Raw genomic sequence first — 23,828 nt, 5'->3', positions numbered from 1 at the left:
GACTTTGTCAGTTTAAACCAGTGTTTTTATACTATTGCCTTTATTGTAATTTTCCTATTAAATTGTAGTTCTGACTTGGAATCTCTCACAAAATATTTGTGTTAATTCCTCTGCTGATTTGCTTTCTAACTAGCACAGCTGTGTACATAGAATACATCAATGACCCACTGCATGCAATTTTTTTTTGAGACAAGATGGTTTTTCACCATTGGCTACCATTTCCTAGAGATAAACGCATAGAACTTGTATGATCTATCAGACTGCACCTGAAGGAGAAACCTGATGTATTACAGATACACATCCCACTCCATTTTTATTTAAACCAGACCAGATGTTTCTGAAGAAGGAAAGAAAAGTTGGCAGAGGAAAAGATGATGTAAAACAGTGAGGTTTGCATAATGGATGATTGCTAGAAATCTGTAATTGCTTTTTATCATTTGGTGCAAGTATTTTTAGATACCTGAGTAAGCTTCCATATATTTCTTGCAAAAAGTTTTTGCAAGAGCTGAGCACAGGATTCTAAAACAGAACATATTTACAATGTCAAAGCTAATTAGCAAAAGTAAGTACAATATTTAAAGCATGGATGCAGGCCCTAAGTTTAGATATCACCAGTTACTAGAGGTACTGAACTACCATTAGTCTTGAGTCCTTGATAACCATATGTGAAACTTCAGCGTTAGAAAAATGGTAGGTTCAGGCTGGTCATTAAATACTTTGAGAGGTTTGAGGTATAATTTGTACTCAAAATAACTTGGCAGCTTGCTGAAAACAAACAGGAGGTATTCTTTTCTCCCCTATGCAATGCTCAGTTTATTTTTTAATCTCTCCACAAGAAAATGTTGTGGAAGCCAAATTATAAATAGATTGAAGAAGAAATTAGACTCATTCATCTTTGGTGGATATAAACAAGAAAATGTAGAAAACAAGAAAGTGTAGAAAACAATATTCAGCAGCTTACCAAGGGCTAAAAAGAAATATATGTGGAAAGATATTTTAAGCACCCTTTTTTCTATACTGTTTTCCTGAGTTTTCCTCTGCTACTGGCTGAAAGTATTTACTATGCTAGATCAGTTCCTGGATTGATCTGAAATAGCAAACATAATCCCCTACCATAGAAAAAGGACCAGAAATTTAAAATAATTGCAGTTCTGTTTCTAAAGTTTGAACAGAATGTGAACTGGAATTAGATTAAACTGTATTTACTATTGTTACATATGCACTGAAAACATCTAGACATTTTAAGACAGAATGGCAACAAAAATGGTCATTTGAATTATCATATGCTTCAGTGTTTCCTGATATAATGAAAAACAAAATTAAACATGAAGACAGATGGGTTGTGTAAAGAAAAATATCTATCAAAGTCATATACAGTGCAGAAATATCTATCAAAGTCATACACAATGCAGGTTTTGCACTGAAGCAGCAAACCTTACACTTTCAGCAGAAAATGGGTTAGTTTCTTTCCATTCACCTCCCAGTACAGCTATCTACTTGTTTTTTGAGATTTGCCTTTTACCAGCTGTCTTGGATAGGGTTTTATGTTTGTCATTCCTGAAAATGTTCAAGGCCTATTTGAATGGGAACCTGAGAAACCTGACCTAGTAAATGGCATCCCTGCCCATGGCAGAGGTTTGGAATTTGATCATCTCTAAGGTCCCTTCCAACCCTAATCATTCTAGGATCTTAATTGCACTTAAGGAACTATGGTTGTAGGAAAAATCTTTCCTTATGACATTAAACTTCTGAAAGTGTCATCAAATAGCAAAGGAGAAAAAAATCTCAAACTGCTTTTTAATTAGGCTGTGTATTACAGCATCACCTATCTCCAGCATTAAACATGAGAGACCGTGGGTTTAATGCATCTTATAATTCTGTTTCAATGGTAAACACTGACAAATCCCCTTATCTCTGTCCTCAGGTCAGATAGAGATGTTGTCTCCATTGCCACGAACTCAGTTTCATCAGTCCAGGATCTGACCCACAGCCTTGAATGGGAGCTTGGCTTCGATCCCTGTCCTAGGAAACAACAGAAACAGGCAGAAAGGAGACACCTGAAAGGACATATCAAATGGATGATAGGACAGCAGATGTTAGCACTTCACCTCACATTATAAAATACAGCCCCATATCCTTCTTTTCACCCAGGCAGACTACACAAAACTTCAAACCTTTCCTGAAAATATGAAGTGTCCTGTCCATTCACCTATAGACAAGGCCCCATGTTGGGAGGAACCAATGCCCACAAATATCTTACATGGCAAGTACTTCCTTTATGTCCCAGAAAAGCAAAGCTTTTGACAAAATGAATGACAACTATCCATTTTTATATAACTCACTTTGACTTTTTCAGCAGTTGATTTCAGGAAACTGAAATTTGTCTGAAAAGTCAAAACAACTTTTTTTTCAAAGCTCACTTTCTTTTGTTACACTATTTTTCCTAGCAAATATAACCCATTTCTTCTGCCACTGTGCATAGAGCACAACGTACTTTGTATTCTGATGAGGTTTTCCAATTCAGCAAACAAGATACACATGTAGGAGAAAAACAGCAAGAGCACAGACTTATGAAAAACATTACTAAAAAAAGTGCATGGGCATATGCCAAGAACAGAGAAGACAAATACTATAAAAATGGAAATGCAAGTAATGATATTCAAGGCAAATATTAGGTGGGTTTAATGCAGTAGAGACATGCATCAGGGAGGAGGAAGAGAATGAACACCCTTTGGAGGTCAAGCTTATCTGCAACAGTTTGTGAAATAGCAAGAAATAAGATGAGAAAAACTTCTTGGCAATAATTCTACTAAACAGAATGCAGCTAATGAAGTAGCTGAATAACAACAATATTTACAATGTGAAATTAAAGGATTACAAAAAAAATCTTAAATTGCACACAAATTAGGAGGGAAGAAAACCAAAAAAAGTTGCAGGGAATAGGTCATAATGAAAGCCACAACAGGAGGTTCATAAGAAACATCATTTACCCCTATAATGAATATTGTTACACTCCTCAAGAAATTAAACAGGCAGTGATGAACTAAACTAACTCAAGCAGACAGAAATGGTATAGGGTGATTGTTTGATTCACAAATTTGCATCATATAGATGAGCAATAAAAAAGTGTTACAGCACGCATTGTAGATAAGGGAGTACAATGGATATTCAGCTGATTATAATACAAAGCGGGCAGGTAATGAAAATGTATTATGAGTCCTTAGAAACTGCTTGGATATGTAAAACATTTTCTGTATAAACACAGAGAGAAGTCTGCGACTCCTCGCACATGTATTTGGAAATGATTCCACACATGTCCAGTGCAGTGCAATAAACACCCTTCTTTTCAATTTTAATTAGTTGAAGAGTCGTCTGTCTGTGCATCACATGAACATGCAATTTTACATCAAAATACATGTGAAACATCTAGCAGAGGCTGGGGACAGCACAGTGAAGCTGAACAAGTTGGTGTTCATCTTTGCATTTGTCAGAGATTGATTCTAGCATGGCAACAATGACACTGAATGCAAATTAAAGGTGACTAAGGGATAATTTGTAAGCTCAACTTTCTCTGTATTAAGTGTTTGCCTAAGATTAGTGAACATCATCAGAATGTTTAAATCTTCTCCAAGGATAGAAAAATCTCCAAGTCAGGCACTTATGACCTAAGATGAAGGAAGCAGCAAAGAGCAGCCTAACTCTCTCTTTCAAGAGAGTGACATTAATAAGTTCCCACAAGTGAAGCAAGACAGGGAAAAAGATAATAAACACTAGAAAAGTAAGCATGACCTCTGTTACTGAATCAACATCAAGAAGGAACAAAAATACTGGGAGCTGTTTTCCCTTTCTGCAGGAACAACACCAACATGTTCCTTGTAGATGTCAAGCTCCTTGTCTCAGTTTGGAGACAAATTCTAGGAGAAAAATGCTCTAAAATGAGTGTTTTTCTCTAAAGAGAGAGGGCTTCAAAAATTCCACTTTCTTCTGCCAAGGAGAGAAATAAATGCCAGGGGAAAGTGAAAAAAAAGTAAAACTGTTTATTAGCAAAGCAAGATACCCACAAAGCACAGGAAAAAGAAAAAAAGTTGAACCTTCCACCCTGTGGAGGCCCTGGGAGACATCCCCTAAGTTAGGGAGACACAAGAAGCTTCCCTCAAAAAGCTGCTAGACCCCATTGGCTCCTTCCCTATGTCAGTTCCTATGACCCTGACCCTGAGCCACTCCCTCCCTATTCCCTTATTGTCCCTCATCTTGGTACTGCCCTGAGACCAGGTTTACTCCCAGGGAACCCTGGGGAGAGAAACCTGGACCCTATAAGTGTGTGCCTTGGACATGAACATCTCACCGTGTGGCTGAATAAAACATCTGTGGATATCATGCAAAGGCCCTTTTTACTTCCCTACCCTGGACTTTACCAGCAACTATTCAGGCTGCAACACCACCCCACGCCCACCTCATTGTGTGGCCAAGGGCCAAAGAGTTCATGAAGCAGCTGGGAACCTGCTGGATTTCAGGCATGGATCTTCTCACAGCCAGTGAAGTCGGTGGAGTTTAATGTCCCTTCTTTTGGTGGCTCTGTCTTTCCGGAGTTCAGATGTGCCAAAGCTGTCCCTCAGGCTCCCTGCACAGGGGAGGAAAAAAAAGAAAAAAAAAAGAAAAAACAAAGAAAAAAAAACCCAACAAAAATACTGCTGAAAGATGTGCCAGTGAAAAGCCTCCAGGCCAGGGGAAGGAAAAAAAAAAACAAAACCAAACCAAACGAAAAAACCCAGAAACTTCTTGCCGAAGTTGATGAAAACGAATCTAGCAGAAAATGGCAATGAAGCAACAATCCATTCAGAAAGTTAAAATGCACTGCCTGGACTAAGACATATGAGAAGAGCAGAGCAAAGAGAGTCATGAAGGAGGGGGACTTTCATGATCAAAGCTGACTATCAAGAAAAGCAAAGTGCATTTATGCAAAGCAAGCAAAGATAATGGAACTTGTCCTAACTCGAAGCTGGATGGGTGCTCAAGGAAAGCAGCCAAAAAACCTTAAACAAAAAACCCCTCCCCAGAGAGGGGAATCTACCAGGGAAGAATAAAGATGAGAGGTGCAGGAAGACAGTCAACTGTACTGAAGTGTCTATTCCAAAAGTCCTGTACATTAAGGACAGGCAAAATACTCCAACTGAAAGGGACTGAGGTCTGATGTATGGAGCAATCGTGAAAGTCAGACAAACCAAAGGGGGAATTAATTTTTTGTCTAATGACCTGACACATAACAGGTTGAAGGATTCATCTGGTCAACAATCTTAGCCCCAAAGATCCAAACTGAAGGGAAAGAAATGAATAAAGGACATGAACGAAAACCACAGCAGTAGCAGTTATACAGAAAAGCCCTTACAGTAAAGCAAGCTGTCTATTTGAACTCTCAGAGTGTGGCAATACAACAATAACAGGCAACAGACAACACAAATTTCCATGGGAACTATGAAATACAATTATGTGGGTGGAGTGAGAGAATGTATAGAAATGTTTAGCTCAGGAGAAATTTTGAAAATCTATCCAAGGCAACACAAGTAACGCATATACAGCTTTTCATCACTTAAAGAATCATCAATTGAAAGAAAAAAGTGTGAGAAATGGTTTTGAAATGACAGATAATTTGAACAATTTAACAACTGCAAAGATAGGTAAAGAGAAGAATCAAATAAAAACACTGAAATTTAGTGACTGGTGAAATAAGCATTGGAGGTTTGAGTATACAAATATTAGAATTAGACACTAAATAGTTAATAATAGACTAGCTAATTCTGAAGACTCAAAACATAATTCCTGCCTGCTTGGTTTCATTTTGATTGTTAAATTCTCTCTCCTTACCAAGAAATAAAATATTTTTATTTTACACAGGATTTATGGACTACACCTTACTTAGTAAACAGCCTACTGATGGCTACAGTAAAGAAACTTCTAAGAAAATGTCAGGATAAGAAAGCAATTGTATCATTTGAAATGCCCCCATGGAAGTACAGGCAGCCCAATACTGAGGATGTTTTTCTATTCAAATTTCTGTTTCAGAATATAAAAGCCAAAATCATACTGCCCCCTGCTTAGATCCTGTAGCTATGCTAGCTAAGATGAATTTCCCACCGATGCTATGTTTGAGGAAATTGCTCATTGTATGTTCCCTTGGGCTGGATGCCAAAAGGAAATTAAAGATCTATTGGCCAACTCAGCTGCTATGCAGTAACATCATCTGAAAAACAGCTCACGAACTTTGCCATGTTAGGGCAACCTCTCTGCAAATGAAAGCTAATAAGATTCGAATTTAAAGGCATGTTGATAGAGTTTCTAATGTCTGGGACAAACTCTCGCCTACTGGGACAGATTTAAGAGCCAGGACAGAGTACTTTCTGAGGACTGGGACCCAAAAAAATGGCGATTTCCTGACCATGGATTTCAGCTGGGCAAGAGGGGAGAGAGGATGGAAAAAGAAGCCACGTTTGTGGGTTTTGTTTGGTTTTAGTTTTCCATAAATGTAGTCCTTTAAAAACACTCCAAGATAATATATGACTGGACAACCTGTACATGCTCTAAACAAAAATATATCTTTAAATCAACACAGGCACAGCAAACCACTAAAAACTTATTTCACGTCATTACATTCCTCTCAGAGGCAAAGCTTTCTCAGTCACACAGATATTTGGGGAGATACCAGTCCTTTGAGATGCCAAACACTCTCCCAATCCTGAACAACATCCAGTGACTCATTCGCGTCTCATGTAGTCTCCATGATGAAGACAGAGAACACCACTACATCCACAACTGAGCCCATTTTTGTCTATTATCTACCTCTCTTGATCCTTCCACCACTGTACCATTGAGGGGAACACACTTTTTGTGTTGCTTCTCAATATGCCTGCAAAGACCAGCAGAGCTCCTCTGGGGAAAGGGGAAATGTTCCACACATGTACTTAAGCTCCCTTGAACTCAGCAAGACTTATGTTCCTTTGAATCTTGAAGTCATTTGAGTATCACCTTCAAACATCTATTTGGTCAGTGTCTACAAGCAAGTGTAACTTTCAGCAATAGCTCTCAATTGCTTGTAGCATATCTAAAACACACTTTCAAGGTTCTATTTATTATGACACAGAAGTCTAGCAGTATATACTAAATGGAACCGTGGAAATTCAAGGGCTGAACACCTAAGTACTGAGAGATAGATATAGAGATATATCCAGTCTATCATTCTCTCATCTAGGGACTCACAGATACTGCATTGTTTCCACAACGAAGTATATGAAAATGTGGGGTTTTTATATATTACCTTCTCCTATGCATCATATTAAATGCATTGTCTGCTCTGTCATATAGAGACACTTGTGTAGGGGAACAAACACAATTTATAGCAGGATGGAGAAGAATGAGCTCTTTTTTTTACATGCAAGAAGAATACCCCTTCCAAATTTGCAGAGATGGACTGGAATTTGTTGCTAAAGACATCCTTTTGCCTAGTCCAAATGAAAAAGTAATTTTCAGCACAAGTTAAGACAACTACAAGTTCTTTCAGGGCTCAATAGCAATAGCCTCAGTAACAATGAAAGAACAGGTCTCAGATGCAGAGGGAGATGTATGAATATTCTCCATTGTTACAAATTTCAAATATCAAATCATCTGAAGAACAAGTGACTTTGTCCCCATTTAGTTCAAACAGAATGGAAGCATCTTCAAAAGCAAGCCATAGATCCTCTTTATATCATATATTTTAGCTAAAAATCCTGTTTATGCTATCTGTAACAGAACACACTTCCCAGAAAACAGAGCATTAATGAGATCAATAAGATATACATGGGACATAAAGAAGGTACATAATCAGCATGGGTGAAGGTTGGACTGATGTAATATGATCAGTATAGCAAGTATTCTGACTTTGTCAGTTTAAACCAGCATTTCTGTGCTGTTGCCTTTATTGTAATTTTCCTATGAAATTGTAGTTCTGATTTGGAATATCTTGGAAGATATTTGTGTGGAGTTAATTCCTCCCAGTAGTTTGCCTTCAGACCAGAACAGGGCAATGGTCAGAAATCTAAAAGACAAGACCTGGAAGAGTATACAATGATTGTGCAGTCTAAAGAGGAATCATCTGAAAAAAAATGAGATGGAAAAACAAAACAAAAAAAAATTGTCACAAGGAGAGGAAGAATCAAATGGAGAACTTAAGTGAGTCTTGTTCAGGCCTCTGGCTGTGGTTGTGCTGGAGGCAGACTGCAGTGTTAGACAACAAGAACATTTCTTGCTATCCTATATGTTTTTCACACCCATAGTACGCAAAGACAAAATGGTGAGGATTAAATCTACACCAATGAAAAATCAGATTACCTCTAAAGAAAAGCAGAACCAAAGGTCTTTCTATCAAAAAGTACAATGTTTCTTCTAACTGAATAGTCAAAGGAAAGGCAGGATTTCTATTGAAGGAAATTTTTTCAAAAAAAGCCTCTTGTCAGGACATGTCACAAATGCTGCCTTTAGAGAGAAAAATGGACTGGGTGACTATCAGGCTTTCTCTTATCTTATGATATGAGGGTTTAATCTTGAAAGGTTGTCCACCCACCACCCTCCCTGCATAAAATGGCTCTGGACTGGATTGAGAGATCTGAACTAACTAGAAGACATCTGATTGGAGCATACTTATCCTGCTAAGTATTATTTTCCTGAGGTAATAATAAAAAAAAAAAAAAAAAAAAGGGGTGAGGAAGAACCTATCTACCCAAGGCTGCTACTGGGCAAGTTACTGATCACTAACTAACGTACATCTGCCAACACACTCTATGAACCTTGTTTTCAGGTTGAAAATATCTTTGCAAACTGGTTGCTAGGAGCTCTACTCCTTGACATTTACATGCTTGAGCAAAAACATGCTGCTTAGCAAAACGTCATGATAAATGTGTCAGGGGGTTGACATTGGCTAGAAGCCAGGTACCCATGAGAAAAATTATTCACTCATTCTCCATTGCTATGAGGAGGGGGAAAGAACAATTAAAAGGCTTATGGGATGAGCTAAGTATTAGGAGAAAACACTCTAAAGGCAAAACAGGATCAAAACTTAAAAGATATAAAGAAAAAGTTATACACAAAATTAAAAGAAGTAGCATTTTGAGAACTAAAACCTTTAGAATACCTTTGCCCACACTCAGCTATTCTTTCATTCCCACTGACAGCACAGGGAGATAAAATATGGAGTTTTTACTCTGTTTGTCACTTCTAAACATTTTTCTTCAGTTTGCTTAGGGAGAGGAGTTTCTTTTGCTATGCCATAGGGTCCTTCTCAAGGGAGACAGTTGTCTGTGAACTTTTCTAATGTGGTTAAATTTTCACGAGTAGCAGTTCCACCCAACCTGCTGCAACATGAGTCCCTCCCATGGGCAAAGCAGTCTTCCCACAACTCTTTTTTTGTGGGCTATTTAGTTCATGGAGTGTAGTTTTTAAGGTCCAGTATAAAAGCAAGGATCCTTCCTCTTCCTCTAGAAGCAAGGGTTCTCTCTCTCTCTGTTCAAGTCTCTCACCAGATCAGTTTCTCAGCATCCACACATTCCAGCACAACCACCTTTTTCTCACAGGCCGCGGTTGAATTCTGCATCCCCCCCTGCACTTCATGAATTATAGGGAAATAATTTGTTGTATTATAGTCCTCACCATGGCTTCAGAAGTACCTCAACTCTGACACACGGAGCACCTCCTCCTCCCCCTCCCTCTATTGCACTGACCTTAGCTGTTGCCATGTTGTTCTCTTCACGTCTTCACCTTTCCCTTTTCTCTGATTTGAGGGAGAATTGCTGTCCGTAAGTTTGTTTGTTTACAAGTTCTACCAATTAAAAAGTTTTTGTGGAGTTCTGGAAGGCTGCAAGGTTGATCTTGTCCGTGCTATCGCGGAATTGCTCACCATGCCTCTCACTGCTGGTTGTGTGGTCCCTGCTGGCACCACGTGAGCCACGGCGTGGCCCCAGCGGCCACACTGGGAAGGGGCCCAGCAGCCCCCTTACAACCCCTTGGAGGGCAGGAAGAAAGAGAATTCCCATGTTTTGTTCCTTTCTTAAACATATGATCATAGAGACGTTACACAGACAGGCTTAGCAGCTGCCTGCTGGCCAAAGGACTGAGTGAGCAGAAGAAATTGATAAAATATGAGTTTATCCATAGCAAGGGAGAAAGCAAGGCCGTTAGCATGGAAACCAACAAAATAGACACATAAGGGATACATGCAGTGAGAGGATACGTGCCTTAGTGAGCAGCGTACATGCCTTAATAATAACTTGTTCTAAACTCTTGCCAATTAATAATCGACGTTAATTGCTTTTTGTCAATAACATACAGTAAGCAATTTCCTTTATCCAATGAATATAATGAGATGTTTTGATGTAACAAATGACTTAAGATCACACTTTGTTAGGGGTATAAAACATGAGAACAACTTGTAATAAAGAAGAAGCCATTGCTGTCACTGCACAAGCATGTGTCCATCTCTACAGTGACAATGTTACCAGCTTTTCTAACTGGTTTAGCAGTTAGTGTGCCTATTCTCAGAGCTAGACAGAGACTGGTTTTGCCAGCACGGAGGAAGCTTTTGGCAGCTCCTCACAGAAAATCACTTTTGAGGCTGGCCTCTTCACTCCTTATCAAAAATCAAGTCATGCAAAACCAACACAAAATGTCATTTTTAAGCATTGTCTGCTGCAGTTCTAATTAGCTGGTAAGCAAAGCATGAGCATCATATTAGATCTCAGATGGAAGTCCTGTTTTGCAACAGTCAAATACAGATTGTCACAAAAATTGTGGGGGCTGGTGAAGATGCTTGAAATGAAATTAAAAAAAATAATTAAAAAATATATATTTTACTAACAGCAATATCTCTATTTAAAATCTCAGCAAAACCAAATGGCTTTCTAGGAATATTCCTATTAATTCATTACCTCTCAAGAATGCAAGCTAGAAAGAATATGAACAGGTTCATGCAATCCATTATTAGACATTAGCCTGACCTCAAAAAAAGAAGAAATCTGTGTTTGACCTCCAATTCTGGCAGATTAGTAGCTGGATTAGTAGTTTTTTTCCCCACATGTTGATTTTTAGGTGTTTGAAGAGAAGAATGCTACTTCTGTCTACTTGAGTTGTTGCAGGGACTGTTCCTTACCTTTGAAAATGTTTGGGGGGAATGCTGTGTCAGCACAGGAGCAAGTGAGTAAGCATCCGTATGGATTTCAGAGACAGAGTCCTATGGGTTTGCTAGACCAAGAAAATGTTTTCCTCAACAGCTCTTTAGATCAGCTTTAACTGTATAAAATCATCATTTGCAGAGCATGTCTGGGACTTGCTGCCATCCAGGCTGGCTGCAGCTTGGACACTCTGCAGAGAGCATTCCCTACAACACCACTCCAGGGAGGGCCTGGATAGAGAGCAGGTAGTCCACATGCCATGAAGCACTGCTGAGCTGCAAGAAGCTGTGAGAAAGGAAAATTGAAAAGCTAGTCCTTATTTCATCCCTGCTGCTACAAATCAATCAATGGGGAACAGAGCCTTTTGACTTTTAAACAAAGTCAAAGTGACAGTGATCAAAAGCCTTTACTGGCCTGGCTGCACAGTGAGAAGGGGAAGGTTTTGAGCAGCGCATCTCGGGAGCTGTACATCGTCTTCACAAGACAGCCTCCTAGTGGCAGGAAAAGAATGACTAACAATGTGTGTTACATGAGTTTTGGGCACTTCACACATCCATGGCTTCTGCAGCAGGAGTGTGAGAACAGCACATTTGGGCAGAGCTTGCAACCTTCAGCTGCTACTTCAGATAGAGAACAAGAGAGAGGAAAAGCTCTTAGATGATCTGTCTCCTGGGACAGTGAAGTGACTCAAGGCCATCCATTTGAAGACCGATGAACTAGTGAAGTCTGTTAAATAATATATTCCGTTCTAGTTTGGCTTGACTGCAATAACCAAAAATCTTCTGCATCACTGGGTATATGAAACCACCCATTAGCTGATCAGATCTGAACTTAGCAACATTGGAAAAATTCATCATGCGGGCCAGATTTATCATGGTACAAGGAAGGTTAAGGAAGCTGGAAAACCCAGCTTACTAAAATGTAGGAATCTATGTCTAGCTCCAGTACTGAATAGAGTTCAAGCATAGAAAACTGGTTTTGTGTGAACTCCGAGCTTGTGTTAAATTGGAAGGAAAAAATATTACGTCAATTAGAGATTATGATGGTTATAATTGACATAAATCTGATCTAAATGTGAAAGCACATATAAAAACTACTCACTTGCCACTGCAGGTTCTGAGGGGTCCACTGGGGATATCTTGCAATACTTGCTGCTCAATTTCAAGATCAAGCTTCTTGAGACAGGAAACAGTGTAAGAATTTCAAATAGTTAAAATGTGGGCAAACCCCAAGTAGAACAAAGAGAACCCCGTGTGACCTGAAGGACATAAAAACGAACCATAACAATCACTATGGTGACAGAGTGTTAGTGCTGGGATTGGAGGTGCTGTTGCCCCTGATATGATGGGTCTGGCTCAGACCATCCTCCAGAAGCAGAGTCACTGTCACTAGTATGACACAGGGAAACCAGCTCTTTCTGGCTAAGCTCCTGGAAGGGAGATTCAGGCATCATTCATACATTTCTTAGATACCATGCGTGGGCTCCATCCACACTTACAGACCTGCCAGGGTGGACTCTCTCTGATGTAGTTTGAAATTTATACTCTGAAAGATGGAAAAGGAATGACAAAGACCATCACTCTGCATGTTTAGTGGATTGCATCTGCAAAAAAGATACTGAATTTGATGAAGGATTGCCTGTCATCCTGAGACAAGCTTCTTTTTGGTATTTGTAAGGTGACACACCATTAATTACTCTTAAAATTATGTATTTGCCCTGAAATCCTATAGCTTAGGCTATAAACTAAGAAAATCAGTTAATAATCTAAGAAATTAACAGTCCTAGTAATGAAAACTTCCACATCAGTCATAATATCAACATTTTTCCTTTTTCATCTGCAATGAGAGGTTTATTGATACACATCTGACAACATGCATTTACATGCAAGACAGATAATACTAGCAGGCATTCAAATTCCTCACATAAATTTGTGTCAACCAGAGCTACAAACACTTAGCAGGGGAGCTCTGTTTCACAGCATCTGATGTTTATCCATGTTTGGGGGACTATTTTAAGTCAGAGTAAGGTCATTTCACAAACATTTCATTGTGCTGTTTCTCACAAAGCCTGAGTGATTAGTGCTGCAAATTGAGCTAAAAATATAAGTTAAATTTCTACAAGTTATTCAAGACCACGTATTTAATAACTGAGTCTGAGAGGAATGACAAAAAGAGATTTAGGATCTGACCTTGTGCTATGTTTTCTCTCTATAGCTTTCAAAAATAATGGTTAAAATTTAGTGAATCATATAATTGATAGTTTTGTCTATACAGTAATAGAATAAGAGCATAGTTAATGTTACATTAAGGAATGTGCATTGTGTTTGGAAGGAGGTGAACTCTCTGCAAATTTTTGCTGGAGTGATCTAAAAATTTCCTTATTTACAGGGAAAGGATGCGAGATAGTATGGGATACACAACTTCGTGAAAATTAGCACTCAAACTTTAGATAAATAAATATGTTCTAAACTGTGAAATAACCTTTCATGAACTAAGCCATGGTTCAAGAGCCATTTTAAGCACTTCTCAGAATTAATGGTAACCCTATTAACAAACGTGTTAATTCACTGTCTTGGGGTGATTTTATGATGATACTCTGTTCCTGACCATCTGCTTGATGCCCAGAATGGCTGTGTAGCTTTAGGGTGGATCTGGGAGAGGGGCAGTAGCCTGGGAAGCTCACAGACTCTCTCTGGAGTGTGCTTGTTGTGGCGTGGACCTGACATTATATTCTAGCCTAGCTCAGTTAGTTCTTTCTAGCTTGAGAAAGAAGGTTTTTTCTCCTTCCCCTGGCCTGGAGGCTGCACCAGCAATCCTTTTGGTGGCTTCTTTTTGTTTGTTTTTTTTTTTTTTTTTTTTTTTTTTCTTGAACTCTTTGGCTTCATTTCAGTCCAAAATCAGACAATTGCCAAAGCAGTTCACCAGGACCTGCAGGAGGATTGGCAGGGGCTGCTCCAGCCAGCCCGAGACCTTGGGAAAAGCTGAACCAACAAGAGAAAGGACACCAAAATCCACCAGCTTCATCTGCTGTGAGGAGGAGACCAACACCAGAAATTCAACAGGTTCCCCTCATCTGTTTTGCCTGAGCTGCTGCATCAACTCCTTTTTCCCTTCCCTGAGACAAAGGGAAGGCCACCGTTTTGCCTTCCCTGCCAGCAGCCAGCCAGCATGTTTTCTTCCCCAGGATTTTTGCTTTGTTTTGGGTTTCTTTTTGTTCTGCTGGAGTGGGAGAGGATGGCGATGAGGGGTAAGGTTCTGACAGCTTAATATCTAGCATTTATTCAGATTTTTTCCTCTGCTGTGCAGGCACTTTAGTTTGTCAATAAACAGGTCTTTTTCACTTTCACCCAGTGGCATTCATTTTTCTCATTGGCAAAAGGGATTACTGGAGTCCTTCTCTTTAGGAGAAACACTGATTACAGAGTGTTTTCTCCTAAATTTGTCTCTGAACTGAGATAGTCACTGTAAAGATGAGTACAATAAACCTTTCAGAGCCATGTCAAAACACTCTATTTAGATGAAGCCCTTAAGGAGCTGAACTTCATAAGGGACATTTAGATTGTTACCAGATGATAAATTGTCCACACCTTGTGAGCTAACACAGTGCTTGTTCCACCAAAGTCTCTGACTTACAGAACTGCACAATGCCCATTGTGTAAGAATGACAGCTGGAAGTTCACCAGCCCCAGTGCCCTGCCAACTCAAGAATGTCAGCTGGAGCACTGAGGTCTACAACCATTCAGGACCACCAGAGAGACCTTCAGGACAAAAGACAAACATGTACAGGGGAGGCAATATATATTAATGATTTCAGGAAAATTTTTATTATATGCTGGGGCAATCAATGAATATGCATGTAAAATACAGTATATAAACAGAAACTTCCTGTACTCAGCATGCATGGATTTGGGAGGAGGTATTCCCCCATGCACCCAGCCAAAGAAAGAATGCCTGCTTCTTAATGCTACATTGATATTAATGAGGTTTTTTTTCTAATTTTACCAAATTTTTGGTAATAAGATCATATTTAAAAAAAGACACACAACAAAAGCATCACCCCAATGCATTTCTCAATGCAGCCCTCTGAAAATTAACTCCATAATTTGCAATAAGAGTTCCATCTTAAAAACGTAAACTTTCTGGAGTACTGATCCACCTACCATAACATCAAATCATGATGCTTAATATATTCCTTCAGTACAAAATCCCATGGAGGGTGGACACAACCTTCATTCCACCCATTGTAGCATAAATTGGATTGTTTAACTCATGTTGATGTTCCACATTCCTGGACTACACTGCAGACCACAAAGTTTTTAAAAACTGGAAATATGTTTCTCAAGTTTTGATTTATGTTTTAGGCAAAAGCCATTCATTCTGAGGGTAATTTATCACACATGCTGGCAAATGCCACCTTTGCATTTGCTGATGAAAGAGACCTGGTATCTCTTTGGCATGGCATTTCTCAGAAATAATTACCAGATAGGGCTGCATCTCCCCGACATGCTGCTACTGTCTGTTTAAAGTTATTGGAAATGCCTCTACCCACGTTAAGTTGCAAATCAGACAATATGCCAAAGCCAAGAGTGGGGATTTTTATTTAGTAGTGAATATGAGAGAGAGAGAGAGAGAGAGAGAGGGGGAAGAGAGACAGGAAGAGAAATAAAGAGAAAAGAGGTGGGGGAACAGAGAGAGAGCAATAGAGACAGAATACAATATCACCAGATACTGCTGGCATCCCAATGATCCTCTCCAGCTGATCTTCTTGGTGGTGAAGATCCCCAAAAAGCATTGGATTAAAACATGCTTAGCCCAGCTGGGAATGCCCAGGTACCTGCCCTGGGGCAGGGACGATGACAGTTTCACTTCCAGCAGGCTCTGAATATGTTTCATCATTGCATCACCTGTAATCCTGTGGTGCAAGGCTCCAGGAATGTCTCTGGGAGCACTTCAGGGGGTCTTTGATGGATTATAGCACCCCCTCATCTGCCTCTCAAGCAAATGTCCCATGGATGGGGCCTGTGGGGTTGGGGGTTCCAGAGCTGGGCCAGTTTGTGTAAGGGAGGATGTGTGAGGGTGTTCACCTCCTGTGACCAGAGGTTACACCCGAAACCTCCTCCTTGCCTCTCAGCTGGGGGGAGTCTGTGTAACCCTGACCTCTGCGGGCTGTAGTCTCCCCCACCCCAAACCCTGCCAGGGAGGATTTTCTGCTGTGTTTGGCTGTCATGTGGCTGCATTCTTTTTCCTCAGCCTCCTTTATTTCTCCCTAGACCTGAGATGATTGAACAGTGTCCCCTTTATCTTACCTAGGCAGCTTAACTGACAGTCCAAAGTTCCAGTCAGGCATCTTCAAGGAGGGGTGGGCTTTTGTACTTGTAGCTGCTTCATACAGATTTTGCTAAAATGGGCAAAACTCCTTCATAACACTGTTTAAGACATGAACCATTTCAGCCTCTGACACATGCATAAAAGAAAGATTATAAAGGAATTTATGACATGAAAATATTTTTTGTTGTATACTCCAGAAAAAATGCTCACACTGCAATTGGAAGAGCTTTCTTATGACAAGGAAATTAAAAGTGGATAAAAATAAGGGGTTCCAATGCTTTTAATATAAAAATGTTACAATTTTCATTGTATATGAGCTTGTCTATCTTAAATTAACAGGTATTAGAGTAATATTTATAATTTTAAATAAACATTTTACAAAATGTTAGAAAAATATTTTCTAACAGTGTCCTGCCTAAGCAATTTATTTTTCTACTTCAGTAATTTATAGTTCAAATTACCAAAACCTAATTTGCAGCACTGAGATCACAGTGAGTAATCTCACTTAATGAAGCTGTAATCAATGTCTGAGCAACTCCCTTATTAGTATCATTACATTATATATTTATGCATGATGAACACTTCACCATAAACAATCTTCAAAGGCAAAATTTTCACATGCTGATTTACAACTCCAGAGTTTTCCAGATTTCAGTTTAAATAATTTTTCACCTTTTAACAACAAAAGCAGCTAAAATGGGTAGAAGATGTTTTAGCAGTCATTAGAATTCTGACAGGAGATTGTGCTTGCTGGTGGTAATTACAGCAGCTTTCTTCAAGAGCACTTCTGCCTGTACCATTTCATAGTGATTATGAGACCATATGATACAGCCTATTCTTTTACAAAAGATTCCACTTGTGAGCTCCACTGAAAGCAACAGAGGAAATTTCAATGTGAACAGTTAAAACATAGCCACATAATAAAACAGAAACACTAAACACAGGTCTGCCACCTCTGGAAGCACTTCTTTTGTTTTCACATGCCTTCTATGACACACCAGCAATAATTTCAAGTCACTTAACCACTGGAGAAAATTCTCAGATGTTAACTAATTTGTGACATCTCAGTGCACTAAGAAAACTTGTAACACATTTCTTCCTAGTACTAGAAAGCAGCAGTTTCTGTCCTTACTATTAACCAAGTACCTGTTGTACTCGTTTTACCTGGTGGCACCTGCAAGGGCTTGGGACCAGGACTCCTGGAGTGCCTGAAGCACCAAGACCTGCCCAGTACTAGCAACAAAATACAAAGGCAAAGGATGCAGAAGTTCCTTTGTTCCAAAGCCTCTAGAACCACGTTTTCTAGAGCTTGTAAACCCTTAATTGTCCTCCTTTACCATTTCAGAATAGAAGTAATAATTTGTTTTATATATTAGGAGGAAAGCAGGCAGACAGGAAGGCAGGCAGGCAGGAAGGTCAAACAGTTTCTTTCATCAGTTTTGTTACTAAAATATTCAGTAGGTCAAGGTCGAAAAAAGGCACAGCAGTCCTCTAGATCTATGGCAAATGAATAAAATGTATTTTCCAATAAACCTCAGGAATGGCAGATAGTGCTTATTTAATGCAATTCATTTTTATGTAGTGATAGGAGTACAAAGCAATGTTTCATAATCTCATAAATATATATATAATTATTTTCATTTCAGAAGCTATACCCTGTCTATTCATGCAAAATTAAATTGTGCCCTAGAGATATGCACTACTTAATATCGGTGGTCTCTGTGTAGATGAATAGTAAACAAAGGCCAACAAGGTATAGAAAGCTGGTAAATAGCCAGATTCCACCTATACACCACTGGAATACATCAGCTTGTTTCAGCTGAAGGATGCCACACAGACATATGTGAGAGAGAAACAAATGTACAGACTTAATTTTAGTTACAAAAGAGCATCAGAAAGATCACTTTTTTTGCTGCCTAGAAGTAACCTGAAGTAACTGCCTGTAGTTGTACAGCTTGTATGATCACAAAGCTTTATGAGAATACACATGTTCAGCATGTTTTGAAATGAGCAAGTGATGCCTTTATAAATTCACAGTATGAAGCTTTGATGTCTACAACCATAAGATCCCACACAGAACACACCCTGCAAAGTGCTTATGTGGTTATTCTGTCTGTGGGCTATACACAGTCTTCATGCTTGTGTACTAGCCATGGAAAAATGTTCTTACTCCTTCAGACTCACATGAAAGACCATCAATCATATACAGAAAATGAAGGCTTTAAAAATCAAGCAGAACTCTGTCACCAGAGTTGAGCTCTTCCATAAAAATTCCACAGTTTAGCTCTCTCGAATTAAGCAATCTTTCAAGTCCACATTAATGCCAGTTCTAAAAGGATGAATAGGCAAGGGGGAGTAGAAATCAGCTCTCTATTTCCAAACAGATGATGCAGAAGTACATTTTGTGATCATTTATATGTTATGAAATTTGCATATATATTTACATTGAAGTTGCTGCTAGTGGCATGTGACATAATCCAATTATGGAGATACCAAACACTTTAATTCTCCAGTGTTTTGTGTGGAAAGGAACAGACTGTGATACGAAGATCTAGGTCTGGACTAACTGAGATCTTTAGACAAATTCAATTCTATTTGAGAAAAAGCATTGATTGCCACATCTATCCAGCTGCCACTAGGATTATAACAAGCAGAACTTCTAACTGGAAAAAACCTTTCCAAGAAAATAGAACATAATTTGAACGCACTTGCCTTAGAAAGTGATAATCCAATTTTTTACCAGGGCTGTTCTTGATTCTTCAGAGTCCTCTTGCACCCCTACTTAGGCAGTAGTTTATTCAAAGAAGAACTGCAGAGGATGAAGCATCAAAGTTTTTTACAGCTGATGACTGTCACAGAAAAGACAGAGCCAAAGAACACCTCAAATCAAATCAGAATCCTTTTGTGTAACAGAAAGCTGTTTCTTTTAAGAGGTGGGGAGCTGCTTTGCACTTGCTGCTCTGGGTGGAAGTGGCACTCTTGTAAACTGACACAACTGTTATATAAACCAGGCCTAACTAGTGCAATATGGCTGTGTACTTGTATCTACTGATGCCAGTAACCATAACAAGCCCAAACAGGTTGTAGTCAGATGTTAACCTAGTGTAGCAGAAGATTATTTTATAATCACATTATTGTAAGAGATGATGTTAACAACAAAAACAATGCTGAATTAGCACCCTCTTAAGGGCATTAGGTACGAATAGCATTCTTTCAATGCACTTGTATAATTTTGAAGTTCAGTTGTGAACCTTTCATCACACTAAAATGGCAGTTACTAACATTTTCTCCCTTCACTATATTCTAAAAGTGCTGTGAAATACTTTGAAATGTTAGAGTCCCAGGCATTTTTATTTCTAAACAGAATTATCAGTCACTGGATGTACTGAGTTGGCAAAAAGCTACATAAAACTACTCATTCCAGTGTATTAAATACTCACCTTTGAACAATTGTATTAATTTACCATACTTAATTGGCACAGGACATCTTCACAATGCAGTAACCAGCTAGTCCCTGGTATGCTACTGCTATTGCTACTAACAACCCATAAGTGTTGTACTGAGTTTGTAGGACTGAGACTTACCAACCTTTCTCTATCTGAACTTACCCTGACCTGCCTGCAACTTAATTTAACTTAATTTGGTTCCCTGGAACAAGATTTTTTTTTTTTCCCCCCCTAATTAACCAGGTGTCTATGGCTAATTAATTTTCCATCTGTGTATGTATCTTTGTATGGTAACACCATGGTTCCATGACTAAGAGAATGTGGTACACAGAGAAACAGCCCAATGACGGAGGCCTGGGGAAGCTCAGTTACGAGATGCAGTGTAGAAAACCAGACATGGCATAAAAAATGGGGCACAGGCTCGGCACTAGGAAATACACAGCTATAAACAACTCACCAGTGGGCAGTTAAAGAAATACAGAATAAATGTGGAAAAATCTTTGCTTATAAGTAACAAAGAAAAGAAATATTATCCAGCATAAGGAAGATGGCCATATATAGCAGATTTACATGTAACACAGAGCTGCAAAACACTGAAGAAAAAGTAAAGGTGGACAGCTGTGTTGCAGAGAGATAAAAAAGAAACCAAGTATATCCTGGAGTAATAAGTGTAACTTAGGGTAAGGATGAAACTAGGGGGAAGGACTCCAGATGCTTACCAGTCACCTCAAAACAGCCCTCACCAACACTGGAGCAAAACCACAGGTTGTAGGACTTCAGGGAATGGTACAGCTGTGACAGTGTAGTTGGCAGGTAGAAGACTGTTTTTTGTACTTGAGATGTCATTACTGTCATGCAAATGCACCCAGACTAAAGTTAGTCTAAGAGGATTTCTAAAGAAACACAGCATTGGACTGAGCAGCAAATATCCAAGATTAGTTCAGTAGAGTACTTCATTTAGTCCCACATCGCACTGACCTGAGATTTTAAATAATACAGCAAGAAGGTCCTTTAATGGACCATAACTGAAAACTGTCCAGGAAGAAGGGTCCATCTGATGTTATTGTGTCACACACATCTCTCAATCAATACCCAAAGAGCAAGTTGCTTTCCAGCAAAAGTTGTACACGAGTTTAACTAAAAATTTTCTTGTTAAACTTGTACATAGGTATTTCTAATTATATGCAAGGCTTTCTTTCTGTTCAGACACTCACATCCCTGTGGGATTTATCCCCCAGTCTTGGGATAGTTAGAGAGGTAATACAGAGAGATGGGAGGTCTGTAGCAGGGAGTTCTTCCCATCATATGGCTGCAATGACAGAAATTGGGAAGTGCTAGTGGTAGTGGAGGCATTGATAGCTTTGCACCCTTTCTACCAGGAGCCTGACAGCTCTTAAATTACACTGACATGAAAATTAGCACTCCAAGACTTAGACTGAAAAATTCAAGTTCTTTAAAAGTCTGTTCCAGTTTTTCTAACATAAAATATGTTGTTTAATGTAAAACAGTACTAATTGGTTTATCTAGGACTCCACACCCAGCTTCTGAATTTCATTCCCCAGGAAGAGCTAGAACTGGAAAGGTCTAAAGGAAGATAGAAATTCTTTTTATAGAGAACTAAGAAGAACTAATTTTTGAGAGCTAAACTGTGCAGGTTGTGCCTTCTCAAGCTAAACCATCACAGTTTTGTTAAGCACCTCTAAATAACATGAATTCATTACTATTACAATGATAGTTATGTCCATTTCTCAGACAGATACAGATTTATTGCTTTAGTTCTAATTAGACGTTGTACTTCTGAACATGGCATTACCAACAGCCTGTGTTTCACCTTTTTACATCTACATTCATAAAGAAAATATATTTAGGAGATACAAGTGGAGACATGAAAGGCAGCTGAAAAAGCAGTAAGGGTGAGTGACTAATGGACAAGTTTTCTCTGAATATATTCACTCTTATTCCTGCTCAAATTTGTTCTGTGGTATGACATTCTCTCTTAGTCTTCCCACATGTGCATTTGCATTTCACACACACAAGTCTGACCAACAGTATCTGGGGAAGAAAAATACTATTATAGATGGTAAATGTGCAAACCTAACCTTTACTCCAATTGGATAATGTCTTCTAAGATATTCAGAGCCTCATATTTTTTTCTCAGTTACAGGGATGTAAATCATGATGAGTTTCTTCTGAGATGAGAAAAATCATGTTCTTGGTCTTTATGCCTTCTGGTGGTTTATTGCCCAAAAGCACACATATCCTTTTGCTTAGAGGTGAAACACTTTTCTCTCTGGCATGTTGTCAGTAGGATCCAAGTTGAACTAGCCTCCTTGATGAAGCTGCTGGGCAAGATCCAGCAGACATTGACTGTAACAATGGATTTGTCCAGTCCTGGAATCACCAGCATGACCAGCAGCTGAACTGAGGCTTCTCTTACAGGTGGCGCAGCACGCAATTCAATATTGCTGTGTAAGGAAACCAGTTCATGGGGATTTGCATTCTTCAAACCAGCTCTGGGTCAGAGACTGGCTCCCAAAAGCAGTAGAAAATTCAAGACTTCTGTAAGCTGATGGCAGTTCTCCAAGTCAACTGCACTGCTTAAACATGAAAGTTCATCCTTATAATCAATCACCAGCCATAGAAATAAAATGAGCATGATATTTTCAAACAAATATATCACAGTTTTCTCTTGGGAGGAGGTTACCTTCTGACTATAAATCAACAGCCCACTAATAAGTGGCTTGGGAACAGCATGTAAGAATGTGGAAAAGCTCTCTTGCCAGAATGCAGAAGTTATCATCATCATAATCTCAATTTTAACCTAGGGAAAAAAACCCTCATTTTGAAAGTGTTCCAAGTAATTCAAAGAAATCCATCAAAACAGCATTTTTAATCAAGCATACAATAAAATCTAATATATAGGGAACCAATGTTCCCAGTCAGATATAAGGAAGTGTTGCTATAGTCCCTTCTGTTGAGGAGAAATGAAAGACTTTGTGGGAGCAGACATAAACTACTGAAAAATCCAGCATGGCTAAAATCCTGGCCTACAAGCTTGAAGAATATTGAAAATCAAAGCATTTTAGGGCATTGGCAAGTGAAGATGGATTTAATCAAAAGAATATTTACATATGAATAACATAGCTCATACACATTTATAGCCATCCATGAAAAATTGAATTAATTTGCAATGCAAACCAGCTGGGGTAGCTAGTGAATGCCAATGAATGATGAATACTACTAATGACAGAACTATATTTAATTGAGTTTTAAAAAGCATCTTAATTTTTTCAGTAAGTGGTTATTGTAATTATAAAGATTTTCTAAAGTCACTGTGCTTCTGGTAAAGCATCCAGTACGGGAATCCATCAGAGCAGGTTTTGATGTTTCCATTTGCTCATATACACAATGATTAGCTTAACCATCAAAGAAAGGAACTTGGGAAATGTGGTTAAAAATGTGTAGGGGCCGGGGAGAAAACACAATACACTTTTGCAGCTTGTTTGTACCTACAGGGCACGGAGGCAGTTACAGCATCACCTCTAGGAGTACTCAGCGACTGCATACCCAAGCTTCAGTGGCACAAAAGTCAATCAATGACTGAACCTCTGAGCAGCTTTCAAGCCCATTTGATGCCAGCCCTCAGTTCAGAACACCAGGCTAAATCTAGTCCCACAGAAACCTGACAGGCAGCGCTCAATGGAGATGTAAATGCCTCCTCAGCAAATTTTTGATTTAATGTTTGGTTCACTGCTGGTGTACTGAATTACTAGTGTACATAGATACAGCCTAAAAGCAAAAGGCAAAGTAAATGAGTCCTCAAACTGCTTCTTGTATATTGAAATTGTACACAGAAATCTTA

General features: G+C 39.0%; 1 long non-coding RNA gene across 2 annotated transcripts in view; it reads right to left on the bottom strand.

Moving 5' to 3' along the window:
• Nucleotides 1-1,828: 1,828 nt before the first annotated feature.
• Nucleotides 1,829-23,828, bottom strand: part of LOC135297393 (uncharacterized) — a 53,959-nt gene continuing 31,959 nt past the window's right edge. The window contains exons 2-5 of one of the 2 annotated variants that reach the window (XR_010359402.1): nucleotides 22,066-22,787; nucleotides 19,229-19,369; nucleotides 4,454-4,617; nucleotides 1,829-2,022 (exon numbers count right to left, since the gene is read on the bottom strand). This is a non-coding gene — a long non-coding RNA (uncharacterized LOC135297393). Of the gene's footprint in view, nucleotides 2,023-4,453; nucleotides 4,618-19,228; nucleotides 22,788-23,828 lie in introns of both variants that reach the window. The other variant, XR_010359401.1, reaches the window with a different exon arrangement.

The sequence above is a fragment of the Passer domesticus genome, chromosome 3 (assembly GCF_036417665.1).
Source record: "Passer domesticus isolate bPasDom1 chromosome 3, bPasDom1.hap1, whole genome shotgun sequence".
Lineage (NCBI taxonomy): Eukaryota > Metazoa > Chordata > Aves > Passeriformes > Passeridae > Passer > Passer domesticus.
The sequence above is the reverse complement of the archived record's forward strand: the minus strand, read 5'-3'. Positions and strand labels throughout refer to the sequence as shown.